The following is an 18,229-nucleotide window of genomic DNA, read 5'->3' as shown; positions in this document are numbered from 1 at the left end:
AAGTAGAGAGAGCAGTGATGATCACCTGCTATGAACAGGTATTAATGAAGAGAAGTCTGTGGCTCTAGGTAGAGAACAAAACAGATATTATAATAGGTATTAATTAAATAAATGTATGTGGCTCCTGGTAGAGAGCTCAATAGACAGGATGGCTGCTCTAGGCAGAGAGCTTATTAATTATGGGAAATTTAACCTACGGTTCAGAACTAGATAAGGAATATTAGTCACTGACTCCAAGTAAAGAGAGAAGTGATAATAGCGTGCTATGAACAAGTATTAGTTAATAGAAGTCTGTGGCTCCAGGTAGAGAGCCTAACATAGATATTATAATAGGTATTAATTAAATAAATGTCTGTGGCTCCTGGTAGAGAGCAAAACAGATAGATTTTATAAGAGGTATTAGTGGAACTTTGAATTAATTGCTTTAAAGATGATATAAAGATATATTGCTCTAAGTCTTACAGGAGACTCATATTCTATCTAATGTGGGGTCCATGGGAATTTTGGGTTTAAATCCTGGTTTGACAAGCTGTTTCTTATAAGCAGGTATAGAAATAAAAAAAAAAAAAGAAAGAAAAGAGGAAAGGGAAGGAAAGGGGAAAGGAAAAAAGAGAGGAAAGGAAAGAGGTAAGGAAAAGAAAATAGAAGTGTGAACCAATTGTTTTAGACAGATGGTATAATAGTCTGCAGGAGACTCATATTCTGTCTAATGCAGGTTCCATGGGGATTTTGGGTTAATATCCTGATATGACAAATTAGAAAGGCCTAAATAGGCTAAAATGTGTGTGATCTTGAGTATTATGATTGTTTTATTGTTCCTGTGGGACAGAGGGCAAGCTCCAGGTTTTCTTGGTTACCAGCTGAAGGATTTGCTGATTTGGGGGAAAGGTTTTGTCTTTGTGTTTTTGGAAAAGGTGATTAATATATTTACACCTTCCATAGTTATATGGATGAGATTTGATAGAGGGAGATCCCCTGAGAACTAGATTCCAGAGACTCAAACAAAAAGCTTATCTTGATGATATTAAACTTTGTTTTGAGATTTATATATTACAGAATATAAAGCCTTGGTGAATTTCATCATCAGACATGCTGAACTGACCTGCCTGAACACCTGATGTCTTGGTTTTTCATCTGGATCCAGTCAGGACACAGACATCAGAGACTAATACAATCATTGGTGTAGCCTTCTTACGGCCAACCAACTCCCCCATTTCCCTATCCTTCCCTCTCCCTTCAAAAATATCGCAATGCCCATATTCAGCTTGAAGAATTTATGAAAAGTCGTTGTTGTCGCAGTTCCCTAAGATTTGGGGCTAGGGATGATTATCATAGGTTGTCTTTGATCCTAAAAATTTTGAAGTACAGGGCTTAGACCCAGTCCTTCTAGTGCTGTTATTATAAACAGATCTGAGATGTTTAATCCTGTGAGTTAAGGGCCAAATAGGAAATCATGGCTCTGAGTTTATTGTTAGGGTGTTTTCAGTTATTTTAATTAGAAATGGCTGAGAGTAGTTAACAGACAATAGTCTAGATTACTTCACATAGTTGGTTTTCAAAAACGTCTGAAGTCTACAGAATGTGACATTTAATGTTATTTATTCACTTGTTGTTGAGACCAGTCTACTCCTGACAGCTTTCCCTGTCATGTATTCAGAGAATAAACTGAGCATCTTTGAGTTACTCCAGTTGTGGTGAAACAGCCACTACGCAAGAATTGCTTCATTTCATCTACAGACATATACTGTCCAAAGAAAGGACACAATTACAGGTTAGGACAACTTGATTCTGCCAAGGCAGAGTAGGCTAGTTCTTAATATTCCTGTTTCTCTAAGTCTGTCAGATGACCCTGGCCAGTAGGTTGAAGACCGATGATCCAACATGTTGAAGTAAGGGACTGTCCAGGTGATCAGCAGTCTCTATGGATTGGCTAAGTTTTGGAAGCTGTTTTAGGCTTCCTATATATTTTCAGTTAATATCAGTCGTTCTTGGATTTCTGATGGGGTTGAAAAACTATATAGTCTCCTAGCCAACCTAGGCTTTTTACTTTGAGAAGAACAGTTTTGAGAGGATGGTTTTCAGACAGCATTCAATCTAAAGCCAAGACATAGCCAGATGTAGAATTATAAGTCTTTTACATAAGGATAGATGACAGAGGTTCTGTTTAATTAACAAACATGATGGACTAAGTGTTATGTCTCTTGTACTTTATAAATTACAAAATAGTAATAGTTATGTTCAATTATATCTGAGATAAAATAGTCTTTTAATTGGACAGAAAGGAGGAAACGTTGTGTATAGCCCTGGAGCCAATTATATTTGATATTAATTCCATTCTCCTGTGAGGGGCTTTGAACAAGGAATGAGTCAGCACTCAGGTGATTACCTGTAAACCTACTTCCCACCTTAATTTGTAAAATAAAGGAGAGCTGATGATTGGGCAGATAAAGGGAAGGTGGAGCAGAAGGTGGGAGAGAGAAGAAGGAGAAAATGGAAGAGGGAGAGGATGCAGAGGAGGAGGAAGAAAGAGAAAAGCAGAGCAGAAGCATGTGGCCTGGAGAAGCCGCAAGTGCTAAAGGGATCTCACACGCTGTGGAAGATGGTTGTGTAGCAGTAGATCTGCCCAGTCTAGGCGCACAGCATGTAATCATATTAACTGTGTTGTATTTTCATTGCTGGTGCATATTTGGAATGGAGAGATTTACCGCAACAATGCTGTCTATGCTGTTATGGATATCACCATATTTAAAAATCACTTTTAATGTTATATTATAATCCAGTGTGTAGAATATATGAATAACTTTCCACACTCATTTATCAGTCCATGGCCACGTGGGCCCTTTGTTTTCCTTGTCTATTGTTTCTATAGCCACCCACTTCCTGATGATGTCTCTAAATTACTCACATATTGATCATCTCCTTATATTTTGAATTTTATAATGAACAAGCAGGTTTGTTTTAGATATTTAATGATATTATCATCATGAGAAGGGTTTTTAAATATTCATAGCATGGTAAGCAAATGAGGGAATTTAGATTGAAATAGTTTAATGACTCTATATAATTACTCATAAATTGCAACATGAAATATGTTACATTTTTTTAACTCAAAAGCAATTGCCATTTAATACCAGAACGCTGCCCTTGGCTACATAGAAGTCCTGACATAGTTTCCAGAGGAATCTAACCATGTTAGCCATTTCTCCAAATTAACAATACAATACAGACTCCACTATCTAACAGAGATTCACTGAGTTTCAACAATATCTTAGCAAGTGCTTGCTGTTATGGCTTAATTTAATACTTCATTATTTTGGATGTTTTTAATCTTTCTTCAGAAATCAAGCTCTTTTCTTAGAATTTACAATGAATTTGTTCACATATTGAGCAATCTATTTTATTGCATTAATTATTCCCAGGCTCACATTTTCATGTGATAATTTAATATTTACTTACCTTCTAAACCAATAATTAGACCATAAACTGAATAAGTCATGATTCTGAAAAATAAACAGACATGGCTGTCATTTATTAAGGAGGCAAAAATATAACTTCAGCAGATTTTTTTTTTCAGGAAGATGAAGCTAATTTGAATACCAATATTTGTTAGTAAACGTGGTTACCAGTTAATCCAAAATAATTGGATCAGATGTTTATTATTCTAAAAGTCTGCGGCCTCTTTAAACATTAAAATCACCACATTACTTAACGTTATCCTTTTTTTACAATATTTCTTTTTTCTCATGTGCCTGAAATATTCCTTTATGAATGATCCAGGCTGGCTTTCACCTCACAATGTGACTGCGGATGGCACTGAACTTCTGATCCTTCTAACTCTAACAGCAATATTCTGGATTTAGAGCTGTGCAACAATTTTCAGTAGGAATTTCTTATCTTTCTGATTTGGTTCATTTCATTTAACAAAATGACCCCCAGTTCTGCTTAGGTTTTTTCCAGGTACAGTATCTGTTTAGGATAATCCCCTGCCTCATCTCTCAATGCCAGGGTCTTTGTATATGTAAAGATCCAGCCTCTTCCATATTTGGAACACATATAGAACTCTGTTGTAAATATAAATGTCTATCATCCCCATTATGTTGGGAGCACATTAAGAATGAATTCCTTCTATACCTCCACAGGTGTGAGTGATGTCTGATGAGCTGACTGAAAGTCCAAATGTTCTTTTCCCTGGGAGGACAAAAGATGAGTTTTCTAAGTTTTATTCTGGTGAACTTGGAGTCAAACTAAAAGTTTCAAATGGCATTCCCAAATCAAAATATCTATGTAATGGTTTTATATATCAATTAGTTTATTCAAACCAATTATGTTCTAATAACCTGTATGTTTCAAACATATATGTATTTTATATAGTTTATTTTATATATACACACACACATACATATATATACATTTATAAAATATTATATGTGTTTTATTACTATGAAGTTATTTTTAATTCTTTTTACTCTTTTATTTATTTTTTTACACTCCAGATTTTATTCCCCCTGACCCCGGTCCACCCTCTGACTGTTCCGCATAACTTACCTCCTCCCCACTCCCTTGTCTCCACAAGGATGTCCTCATCCCCCACCCTCCATAATGCACCAGAGACCTGGAAGGTGAGAGACTCTCAGGACTCAAATAGAGGGACCTTAGATGAAATGCCTGACAATAGGGAGAGGGAACTTATACAGCCCACCTCCAGCAGGAAGACAGGGCATCAAGTGAGGGAGGCAGTTGCCATACCACAGCCAAAACTCTGACCCATAACGTTTTAAGAATTCTTAAAGAATTCCTTTTATTCCTGACATCCATCATTTTATTTGTCATAGAAAAATTCTCAAAGCTTACAGTAGGGTTTCTTAGCCTCATGTCCTGTTCACTGGCTTTTGTGCATCGGCGATCACTATTTTAACTTGTTTTGTGTTTTTAATTGTAGGATCTGCTGGGATCCTGGCTTCAAATAGACAGGCTATCAAGAGGGATGTGAAGAAAGGTGATGATGAAATGAAGCCACTTCACACGAGCAGTTTCTGCATCAGATGACAGATGCAGTGCATCTCTGCTGTGCTGGGACATTTAATTACATTCTACTTCACCTCTCCCCACTGAGGCTGTAGTGAAGTGCATTGGCCATGAGTTTTGGAATAGAGGCTATGGTGGTAAATCATGTTGACTCTGGTAAGTGACCAGGATAATCTGGCTACCCTAACTAGTAAATGTTTTTGACTTTGAGTATTGTACTCCTTTACATTCCACTTTATTTATGTGAAACCTCTCCTATCTTTCCCTTGGACACACATCTTTTATCTAAAATAGTTTTTTTTTCTCCTACAATGTAGGCAGATTATGGCTTCTCCTCCCTCAAATACTCCCAGATCATCCCCAGCTCCCCACTCACCTGGATCTACATTCTACTTTTCTTGTTAGAAAACCAGCAGAAATTATACTAATAATACAAGTACTAATACCACTACTATTACTAATAATAAACAAAGTAAAACAAACAGAATAAAAATGGCAATATCTCTTAGACCAAACATGTTTTAGGGATTTCGTTATGACTGTACTTGTTAGTTTTGTACAATATTTAGGAATAGGAATTTAATTATATAAAGTTATAATTATTCTTTTGGTGCTACTATTCCTTAAATTTACTTACTTATTTTATTTTGTGTGCATCACAGACATGTCTAATACCCATGAAGCTCAGAAGAGTAAACTAGAATTCAGTGCTGTGCACTAAAGTATAGTTGCTGTGAATTGAATCCAGGTCATCTGCAAGAACAAGGCTCTTAATCACCAGAATAAGTCTTCAATCCCTTGTTATTATTGATTTAAACTCCACACCATATATTTTGTGCTAGAGATGAGCAAGAGATAGCATATGCTTACATTATCTCATCAGAGGTTACCAGTATCTCTATAACATGTATATCTTTTTATTATTTATATTTTCAGCAATATTGCTAACTGAACTTCACTTAACAATTTCTGCATGCCTAGCTGGATGCCTAGCTGAACTGAAACCTGTCCATCACATCCCTTTATAGAAAAGCTTACACGGGATGAGAAGGCCAGTTCTGACCACACTAAGATGTCCAGATATCTTCCAGAATAAAGGGTGGAACACATGGGTAAAATCAGGACTGGGCCAACCTGAATGATTTCAAATCACAAAGCACTGGCCATTTGAGTCTACACAGGCAGCCTCCTATATCATTGTCAAACCTGCTCATCACCTTTTTCCTCAAGTACAGAAATAGAGTAGAAGGTGAATGGAATGTTTCAGTGCTTCTGAATATTAAGGGGAAAGCTTAATGAACACTTGAAAAGGAAATGTTTTCTATAGTTTTTACCTATAAAAGAAACATGTTTTTTTTAAAATTTCCTTCTTTGAAAGTGACTATTTTCAAAATATTCAGAGGTTAGAATATATACATAGTCCACCATCCCAGCAACAATAGATGATATTGATTTTCTCCAGCCACTCATAACTCCCTACACATTTATGGCCTCCTAAATCAAGAAGCAATTTTTGCTTTGTGACAATGATGGAGAAAGTGTCTACTTTTTTCCATGATAGCACATCTGCTTTATGTGACTTCTTTAATGGAAAACAGAGTGGAAACACCAGTTTTTCTGTTATTTTTGTAGGTCAACATTTTTTAAAACTCAATGTTTTAATAAGAGTGAATATTTACATATCTTAAATCAAAAAAGCAATCTTATTTTTCTGACATTATTACTTAAAAATAGCTCTTCTAGTTCTATTCATAAAACTTGTTTACAGACAAAACACAACCCTATCCATGAAGATCAGTCATGGGGTGTATAGTACAGATGTTGTCATTAAATATAGCATAGAAATTTATAAATTAATCCTTCAGTATTACATTTTGATTTTAAAAACCCATCCATAAGCAGCATAATACTTATCACTAAAAAATACATAGCTACTAAGACCTGTGCAGGAAAAATTTAAAACAATAATTAAGTATTAGAAATTATGCTAAATAATAAAACAGAATAAGTCACTAAAGATTTGCTAATATGGCAATAATTGAAAGCTGACGCATTGTATAAACACAAAAATGCATATATATGAATAAATGTATTATATACTTATGAGGGTTAAGAAAATAGATTAATGGGTAGGAGTTCATGAAGAACTGAGTTCACATTTCTAACACCGACATAGAAAGCCAGGCATGCCTGCATATATGTATAAGCCCAGCACTTGGAAGCAGAAGCATGTAGATTTTGAAAGCTTGAAATTCAGTGAGCCTAGCAGAAATAACTAAGTCATAGTTCATTTAGGGAACCTGCCTCAAGGCAATTGTTTTGAGCAGAGCAATAGAGAAAATTAATCAAGTTCCTATACATTTTTGTTCTCCACTTATCTATTCGACAAGCATCATAAAATGAGTAAAACTAGGAAAAAATCATTTTCCAGCCATATAAGCAGTTCTTTTCAAATTTTTTAGGAAGTAATGTAAAACAAATTATGTTTTCTAAATAAGACTATGTGTGAATACAGATTAAAGTAACTATACTCTTTTTAAAAAATCAGCAGCCAGAGACAAACTACTGGCTCTACTGAGAATTAAAACTTATTGCCATAAGATAAACTTAATTTCAAACTGGAATTAGAAAACTGTGGTAGATAATATCTTACTTCCATTAATTTTTAGACGATTTAAAATTGCCCATTAGACAACTTAATAAATGTACAATAGCATTTGTTTCATTTACTCTTTTTTCTTTTGTAGGTTTTATCTAATAAAATTAACAACGAAAGATAAGAGGCTATCTTCAGAATAGTATACATTACTCCACAATTTTGTATGACTCTCACAAAAGGAATCCTGTTGCTCCAAGAGTGAGTGAGAAACCCAGAGTCAATGGAATTGGCTTTGGAAATCTGTACAAGTTCCTGCTGTGTTTTCTTTGGCAAGTGTCTCCTTCTCTAAAAATCAGGCTTTCAATGCCAATCAGATGAATCAGATCTAATATCTAACATGCTGCAGTTTCTGTTCTAAATGGTGTTCGTTCCTTAAAATCTGAGGTTTGCAAAGAAGCAAGCACAGGCTGGACCTAACATCCCTGCACATATGTGCCAGATATCCAGCTTGATTTTTATGCAGGTCTCCCAGTGACTGGTGCAGGGGCTATCCCTGACTCTGTTGCCCACTTGCTTATGGGTCTAGCTTCCCTAACTGGGCTGCCTTGTCTGGCCTCTATTGGAGAGGATATGCCTACTCCTACAGTGATTTGATGTGCAGGAAGATGGGGATTGGGTGTTTGGTATCAAGAGGTGGGATTCTCTTCTCAAAGTTGAAGGGGAGAGAGGAAGGGGGAGAAGCTGCATGAGGGATACTGGGAGGAGAGAGGAGCTGATATCAGGATGTAAAGTGAATAATAAAAAAAATATAAGACTTAATCCATCATTTTGAAATAAGAAACTAATCCCTGGCTGGAGGGATAACTGAAAGTGTAGGAATGCTCGCCAGTGAGTCATAGAACCTAAATTATCATTCCCAGCACCCATATAAAAGCAAGGTGTCTCTTCAATTCTCTACTACCTTGGAGGTAGAGACAGGAAGACAAGTGGAGATTACTGACCAGCCAGTCTAGGGATTATTTATAGAGACTGGTAGCTTCAAGAGCAGTTCGAACCCCTGCCTCAAGGAATAAGGTAGAGTAGGATTGAGAAGGGAAACTGATACCTTCTTATGCTCTCTGCTCATAGTGCTTGGGCACACATACGCACCCCCATACCCCCGACATTTACATACAGATTACAAACATATAGAACCATATCCACACGTATATGTAAACAAAGGATAAAAAAGAAAAACGTCGTTAAAATAATCAAATTTCAATGAGGTCCACTGGACAACAAACATCATTACATCATTACAGTTACTTTAAATATAGTGGTTGCATTTTCCAAATTGAACTTTCTGTTTTCTTCTTTGTTTTAAGATAATCTGCATGGGAAAGAAGCCAAGGGAAGATTTTAAATATTTAAATCTGATTGGCTACTCACATGGTACTCAGACATGAATTCTTGTATGCATTTCGAAGCATTAAAAAATGAGAATTTATATAGAGACTTCAGCTTGTCGCAGTTACTTTCCTTGTTGTACTAATGAACTACTTAACAGAAGGTAATTAAGGAAGAAATGGTTTATTGTGTTTCTCTGTTTGAGTGCATAATCCATCATGATGAGGAAGGAGCCATGATAGCACGAAGAAGTTGTCAGCTATCTACATTCAAGAGGCAGAGAGAGACGACAGGAGAGAGAAAGAGAGAGACAGAGAGAGAGAGAGAGAGAGAGAGAGAGAGAGAGAGAGAGAGAGAGAGAGAGGAGAAAGCTGAGATATTGTTTGCTTTCTCCTGTGTATTCTTTATAGAGCACTTGCTTTTAGCAAGTCTTCCCTATTCAGATGAGCCTTCCTCTGAGACCCTCATAGACACACCCAATGTTGTGCTTCCATAATGATTCTAAATCCTCTCATACATCAATGAAGATTAACCATCAGAAAAATTATACTTGACCTCCTTTCCCTCAGTCTCTTCTCCATTTTTGTCCCTGCAGTTCTTTTAGATAGAAACAATTCTGGGTCAGGGTTTTTGACTGCAGAATGGTCGCCATCCCTCCTCTAACTGTAGGAGGGCAGACGGGAGGGCGAAAATGACTGGACTGTAAGAAAGATTAAAGAATAATAATAAAAATTATACTTGAGTGTTTAATATCAATTATTTAATTCAGAATTAGAACTCAGACTTATAGACAAGTCTAATTTGCAGAGGCTCATGCAGCCTTAAGTACAAGAGCTTTTTACATTAAACATATAGAAACAGTGTCAATCACTATGTACAAAGTTCAATTTAATTCAGAGATGTTATTATCATGTTAATAGCTCTATATTCTATAATTATTCAGAGTTAACTCTAAGAAGTTTCCACCTTAAATCAGTTGGATAGAAATTTAAGAAACAAATGTATATACTAAGAGCAATTTATGCCCAGAGTAGTTTTTCATAACACATAAAGACATTCTTAATATTAATGATAATTATACTTATTAGAATTGGATATCATATGCCTAAGTTCTTCATTTCTTGAGAGGAGGTCCCTCCTTAAATAACTATGAGTGACCTGATTTTTTAATCTCTTGACCTAAATTTTATCTAATTTTTTTTCAGCAGAGTCTGCAACTCAATACAGTGCACAACTAAATTATGATTATTTTCTGGCTCAACCACAGCTCGAATAGATATCTGTCTTTGAGGCCAGTGTTCAGAAACAATACTAATTACACACATTAACACCTAGCATGAAAGTCACGAGGTATCAAAACAAATACCTTCAGAAATTAGCCAATACATCTGGAGCGTGGATAAATATTCCTAAACTGCTCAGTTTCATCACCCTGGAAACATTAAACTTCTGGGCCAATTTTGTTTTGATCTTTGCAGCCTAAAATATGATTAATGACACATTTAAAGACCAATTTAATTTTAAGCAGGGAAGGTTGTCTTAGTGCCTTTTTACAATACACAAAATAAAAAGTGGCAATTTTGACATTGGCAAACTGACAACTGCAAATTAGTGTTCTTCAATTTGCTAAGTCAATATGCCACCATGTCACAAGCCATATAGAGTTAAATTAATTTAAAATTTAGTTCTCCATTGAATAGAAAAGCTTTAGAAAAATTGGCATGCTATAATTAGAAGTGTAAACAATATTATGTATTATAAAAATCTGTCTGACTTTCATGCTAGAAAGACCTTGTTTTTAAATATGGTCTACTTAATTTTTCAATATACTAATACTATTATTGAAGGCCATTTTATATCAAATACAGTGAACTATATCATGCTCAAATTAATTATGATTCATGATTTCTAAATATATCTTTGAATTTTCTTTAGAGTGAAATCATCTTTTGAACTGGTACAGAGCATGCTCCCTAATGTCATGAAGAATAATTAAATCTGTTGAAAACCTGAATAGAATAAGATAAAAAGGAAGCTAGAATTTGTCTTCTTTCTGCCTGCCTGACTGCTTCATCCCTGTCTTTCCTTTGGAGTGGAAGTAATGCCATAGGCTACCTGCTTCTGAAAACTTCAGAACATGAGTTGTTTTCTGGGCTCCAGGAGGCAAAACACAATCTGGAGTTTTCAACTCATATAACCTTTTGTATCAACTCAGTTTAACAAACCTTCAAATACATGTGATTAATGGTCCTTCATATCTGGAGAATCATGATATATTATTCATAGAAGTCAGTATTCTTAAAAATATTGATTACAGCTATTAACTTGAAGAATGCTTGTCAACACATCAGTATTATACTAATATAGAAAAGTACTCATGTGATAACTTGCATTCTTAGTTATAAAGCTATACCATACATGTAAAATAGATATAATTATGTAAATACACACACACACACACACACACACACACACACACACACACACGTACGTTTATATACCTAAAATGTTCTTGCTAACCTTAAGTACACAGAAGATCTATGAAGAAGTAGGGATTTCATTGGATAAATTTTTAACTTATGTATATATATATATATATGTATATATATAACATATTATATATTAGTTATACTAATAGTTTAACTATTATATATGTTAGTTTTATATATATAATGTACATATATATATAATGTGATATAAAAATAACACTCAAGTATACAGTATACTGACAAGAAATCGCTTAAGCAATTTATAAAGGCATTCTAGAATGAATGAATTCATTTATATTCTTGACTCTGAGCATATGGATATCTGTGAACCTGCTATACTCTTCATTTTTCTCAAAGGCCAAAATCATGTCATAATTCTTACATATAAGTTTTGTTAACACATCATATCCACCAAAATGAAAATGATGCTACAAAGATTTTTCTGTTTCTGTTCTTGACCCCATTTTGAACTTTCTTTTAAACTTTTCTTTTAATGAATTCTAAGTCCAGCCAGTCACACCAAATGCTACTTTTTATCCTATCATTAAGGAGGCAGAACCAAGCAAATCACTGTGAGTTTGAGACCAACCTGATCTACACAGAAGGTTCCAGGTCAGTAAGGATGTCATAGGAAGACTCTTTTTCAAAGATCAAAGAGAATGTTTTTTTTTTAAATAATTTTCTTTTAAAAGTCAAAATTTAACCACATATACCTTTCATAGACAGGATTGCTTCATATGACATTGGAATTCTATCCACTAGCTTGTAAATTAGGGTTTCCTTAGCATTTAGTTTCCTTAAAATTACTAAATGGTGACTTTTATTATGCTATGTAACAAAGCATTCAAAATCTGATTATTAACATAAACAATTATTTTTCAAAATGTGATGTGTACATTTGATGTCTTCAGACTCACATAATAATATATTGATTAACTCTTTCAAAAATAGCTCAATAGGTCCAGGAATGTTACAGGACAGACTCTATGCTTGCGAGGCTATTTTCTCATATGATCCAAATTTGCATGGTCTCTCCTACTCCTAGGACTTTATAATTGTTTTTAGAAAGGGGTCTAGATAAAAAGAGACCAAAATAAATGCTGAATGGCCTTTTCTGGGAGCATAATTGATATAACTGATTGCTATCATTTCTGATCACTAAAACAAAATATGTTGTCAAATCAAAGGACTAAAAGGACAGTAATAACAGTTCTTGGAGGAAGGAGTGCCATTTACAGAGAAGGATTTTCAGTGATCATCCTATTAGATTATTGATGTCAGTGAGAATCTTTCAGGTTCATCCTTCAGCAAATCATCTTCTTGGGATATCAATGGTGGATTATGATTATTCTTAAAACTGAAGAATTTAGGAAAACATTGAGCAGCATTTTGGAAGGCTCTCTTTGTTTTTACATTAACTTTACCCTTTCCTAAATGAGTCTTTTACACTTTATTTTCAAACATTTCACATTGTAATTGTTCTTGAAAAGTTAGCACTATCTTAACTTCCTCCAGTTATTCAAATGAGTAGTGTGAAAAAACAAAGGAAGGTGTTTCAGAATTCATGAAAGATCCATTACAGACGCTATTACTTGTTCAGTCTACAGTGGATCTGCATGTAAGTAGCTCTGCTCTCTACCTCTGGTTTTGCAGCCCTTCACTTGTCATTACCCTTCTCACTACAGTCTCTTCCTCACACATATCACAATGAAAATGGTTGTGTGTGCATGTCACTATTCCATGGAAGTGTGCAAGTTCTCTCCTTATCTGATAACTTTATATTTTCATAACAGCAGATGGCTAGTCATTGATGTGCTTGCTTCATGTTTCCTCAGCCAATTTAATTGAAAGAAATGTCTTCAAATTTCTATAGAATTCATGAGAACAAATCAGTTTTCATGTAGGAATGTCCAGTCTATGTATTGGGACACGAAGCTTTCATCTAAAAAGCTTATAATTGAAGATAACTCAAGTGATTTACAGAATACCACCAATAATTCTCATCATGTTTTAAGTCACTTTCTAATTTCATCATAGCTATTCTTGGGTTTCCTCTGCCACATGCACATTGGACGTGTAAAACAAACAAAATAAGCAAATAGAACAAAAAAACAAAAACAAAAACAAAAACAAAACCCTCTATTACCCTGATTTCAATTTAAGCCATGACTGTTCAGATAAAAGGGAAGGTGGAGCAGAGGTGGAGGGAGAGAAGAAGGAGAAAATGGAAGAGGGAGAGGATGCAGAGGATGAGGAGGAGGAAGAAGAAAAGCAGAGCAGAAGCACATGGCCTGGAGAAACCACACGTTCTAATGGGTCTCATAGATGTGGACAATGTAGTATAGTGGTAGATTTGCCTAATCTAGGTGCACAGCATGTATTCATATTAATTATGTTGTATTTTCATATTTGGGAGGAGATTTAACACAACAACAAGCAACAAGAAAACACCTAAAAGCTCTGTAACAAAAAAAAAAGCAAACACCCCTCCCAACACCCAAACCCCCACCCCCGCCAAAAAGAAAGCAGCAGAAAATAATCAAACTCATGGTTGAAATCAATAAATTAGAAACAAAAAGAATACAAAGAATAAGTTAAACCAAGAGTTAGTCTTTTGAGAAAATCAGCAAAATAGACAAGCCCTTGGGCAACTGAAACTCAGAGAAAGGATATCCAATTAATTAAATCAGAAAAAGGGGACATTACAACAGACAATGAGGAAATCCAAAGAATCATCAAAAGACTGTATTTCACAAAATTGGAAAATTAAAATGAATGATTTTCTTGATAGATACCCTTTACCAAAGTTAAATCAAGGTCAGGTAAATGATTTAAATAGGCCTATAATCCCTAAGGAAGTAGAAGATGCCGTTAAAATCTCCTAACCAAAAACAAAAAATAATTGGCCAGGGCTAGGTGGTTTTAGCACATAATTCTACCAGACTTTCAAAAAAGAACTAATACCAGCACACCTCAAAGTATTCCACAAAATACAAACAGAAATAACATTGCCAAATTCAATTTATGAGGCCACAGTCACTCTGATACCTAAACCACAAAAAGACTCAACTAAGAAAAATAATTTTAGGTCAATCTTGCTAATGAACATTGATGCAAAGATACTCAATTCAAAAAAGAAAAAAAATGCCCAGAAACCAAATCCAATAAAACATCAAAACCACAATTCATCATGATCAAGTTGGTTTTATACCAGAGATATAGGGATGGTTCAACATTTAAAGATCCATCAGTGCAATCCACCATATAAGTAAACTGAAAAAAAAAAAACCACATTAAATGCTGAAAAACTCATTAGATGCTGAAAAACTTTGACAAAATCCATCATCCCTTCATTATAACACTCTTAGAGAAATCAGGGATATAAGATACAATAAAGGCAATATACAGAAAGCTTGTAGCCAATGTTAAATTAAATGAAGAAAAAGTTAAAACTTAAAGCAATTTCTCTCAAATCAAGAAAAGGACATTCTCTCCATATCTATTCAATATAGAACTTGAAATTTTAGCTACAACAATAAGAATACTAAATCAGATCATAGGAATAAAATTTGGAAGGCAAGAAGTCAACAATTCTCTCTTTGCAGATGATATGACAGTAGACATGGTAACCCCAAAACTCTACCAGCAAATCCTGCAGCTCATCAACAAGCACCTTCAGCAAAGTACCTGGATACAAAATTAACTCCAGCAACAAACAACAACATCAATTCACAACAACAAAAACAAAAACAAAACAAAACAAAAAACCAATCAGTAGCCCTCCTCTATACAAATTATAAACACAATGAGAGAGAAATAAATAAGCAAAACAACCCTTCACAATGGTGACTAATAATATAAAATATCTTGGTGTAACTCTAACCAAGCAAGTGAAAGACATGTATGACAAAAACATCAAGTCTTTGAAGAAAGAAACTGAAGAAGATATTGGAAAATGAAGAATCAATCTATAGATTCGATACAATTCCCATCCAAATTCCAACACTCTCTTCACAGATGTTGAAAGAACAATACTCAACTTCATATGGTAAAACAAACAAGCAAACAATATATAAGGACAGTTAAAGCAATCTTCTACAATAAAAGAACGTCTGGAGGCATCAGCATCCCTGATTTCAGATTGTTCTACAAAGCAATAGTAATAAAAACTGCATGGTATTGGCATTTGATTAAAGGCATTGAGTTGAAGACCAAGAAGCAAATCCACAGAGCTATAGACACTTGATTTGTCAGAGGGAAACTAAAACTAAATAATTGAAGAATAAAAAAGCATTTATTCATAGTAACGTTATGTCTGAGTGGATACATACTCAAAGGAGAGGTCATGGTTCTTCTGGGTCTCTATTTCTTAAAGCTTTCTCTACTGGTGAGATTTTATAAAATTGAATTTAATTTTAATATTGAAAACTATATGAGCGTAATTTTCAGGCCTACAACTCCATTTTTCAGGATTCAAAGGAAAAAAATATTTGTAAATTCAGAATACTATCTGGTGTTGTTCCCCCTGTACCATTTAGATATGAGATGAAATTAGTTTTAAGGTTAAATAGAAAAGTTGAAGTTGGAAATTAAGGGACTCAAACAAGGCTAAAGTGCTAATTAAATCTACCTATTATATATACACACACACATATATAATATATACTCATACATACATACACACACATATATATGTATACACACACACATTTATATATATATATATATATATATATATATATATATATATATATATATAAAATAAAAAAGCACCTTCAACAAATAATCCTGGTGTAATGGCATGTATGCATGTAGAAGAATGCAAATAGATCCATATCTATCATAAAACTCAAGTCCTAGTGGATCAAAGATCTCAATATCAAACCATATTCAATAAATCTGGTAGAAGAGATAATGGGGGATAAACTCTAATGCATTTTCACAGGAGACAACTTCATGAACAAAACATGAACAGCCCAGGCACTAAGATGAACAATTTATTAATGGAACCTCATGAAGCTGAAGCATTTCTGAAATGTGAAGGGCATTGTTAAAAGGACAAAACAACAACTTATAGAATGGGAAGAGATCTTCTCCAACCCTGCATCCAACAGAGAGCTGATATCCAAAATATATGAAGAACTCAAGAAACCTTGACACCAATCAACCAAATAACCCAATTTAAAAAAATGGGGTCATACCTACACAGAGAATTCCCGGTAGATGAATGTTTAATGGTTGAGAAGCATTTACAGAAATGGTCAAAATACTTAGTCATCAAGGAAATACAAATAAAATTGAGTAGGAGATTCCATCTTGTACCCACCAGAATAGCAAACATAAAATACTCAAGCCACGAGATATGCTGGGGAGGATATGGAGAAAGGGGAACACTGCTCCATTGATTGTGGAAGTGCAAACTTGTACAACTACTTTGGAAATCAATTTGTCAGTTTGCCAGAAAAATGGTAATAGTTCTACCTCAAGACCCAGCTATACCACTCATGTTCAGATATCCCAAAGATGCTTCACTGTCCCACAAAGACACTTGCTCAACCATATTTATAGCAGCTTTATTCATACTAGGCAGAGACTGGAAACAACGTAGATGTCCATCAACTGAAAAATGGATAAGAAAATGTAGTACATCTACACAATGCAATACTATTCCACTATTAAAAACAAAGACATTATGCATTTTGTAAGCAGATAGATGAAAAATGAGAATATCATCCTGAGTGAGACAACCCACACCCAAAAAGGACATGCATGGTATGGACTCATAAGTGGATTTTAGTCATAACATATAGGAAAACCATGATACAATCCACAGTACCAAAGAACGTAAGTAACAAGGAGGGCCCAAAGTAGAATGGAGAGATCTCTCTGAGAAAGATAAATAGAACAGACATTGGTAGAGGAAGGGAGGGAATTGGGTGGAGGGGATGTGGAAAGGGAGAAGGATGGATCAAATAGGGGGAGAACAATGGAGACAAAGTAAGTGGAGAGAGAACTGGAAGCCATAGCGGTGTGGGCATACTAAGATGAGCTAGAAATCATACACAATGGTAACTCCCAGAAATCCAAGAGTGTGGCCCTCCCTAAGGTTCCTAGCAAAGTAGGATATGGAGACTGATACAACCGCGTCCTGTAACCAGAAATGACATCAAATGGAGGGACTGAGATACCAGCCCAGCCAAAACCCTTAGACCGTAGGTTTCTCCTATCAACAAGTTGTTCAGTGGTAAAGTTGCAGCAGAAATTGAGAGACTCACTAACCAAAGACTGGCTCAGCTTTGGAAAGAGGCCATTCCTGATAATATAATGATATTCTGTTGTACTTCCAGATAGGTACTTAGCATAACTGTCATCTGAGAGGCTTCACCCAGCAACTGATGAAAACAGACGCAGAGACCCACAGTTAAATAAATATTAGTCAGAGGTAGGGTAATTCAGTGGTTGAGGGAGGATTAAAGGAGGCATGGAGGTCAAGGATACCTCAAGAAAGCATACAGAATCAACTAACCTGTGCCTATAGGGGTCCACAGAAGCTCAACTGCTAACCAGAGAGCGTGAATAGATGGGCATAGGTCTAGTGAGCTATATACTGATAGTTATCAAAATGAAATTGGTAGATGCTGCTGTCATTCATCAGGTCTTCTCATTCTCTTCTCCAGAATTAGTGGAATAGTTCACTTTGTATTATTGAGTGATACAGATGAGCTAATGC

At 35.0% G+C, this 18,229-nt stretch overlaps 1 protein-coding gene across 3 annotated transcripts in view; it reads right to left on the bottom strand.

Annotated features, from left to right (window-relative positions):
* LOC110295968 (contactin-6) overlaps window positions 1-18,229 on the bottom strand; it is a 355,090-nt gene that overhangs the window by 321,463 nt on the left and 15,398 nt on the right. The window contains exon 2 of one of the 3 annotated variants that reach the window (XM_029478903.1): window positions 3,457-3,500. The exons of the other annotated variants lie outside the window; for them this stretch is intronic. The gene's annotated coding sequence lies outside the window, so the exon portion shown is untranslated. The remainder of the gene's footprint in view (window positions 1-3,456; window positions 3,501-18,229) is intronic. 3 annotated transcript variants of the gene reach the window in all.

The sequence above is a fragment of the Mus caroli genome, chromosome 6 (assembly GCF_900094665.2).
Source record: "Mus caroli chromosome 6, CAROLI_EIJ_v1.1, whole genome shotgun sequence".
In the NCBI taxonomy this organism is placed as follows: domain Eukaryota; kingdom Metazoa; phylum Chordata; class Mammalia; order Rodentia; family Muridae; genus Mus; species Mus caroli.
The sequence above is the reverse complement of the archived record's forward strand: the minus strand, read 5'-3'. Positions and strand labels throughout refer to the sequence as shown.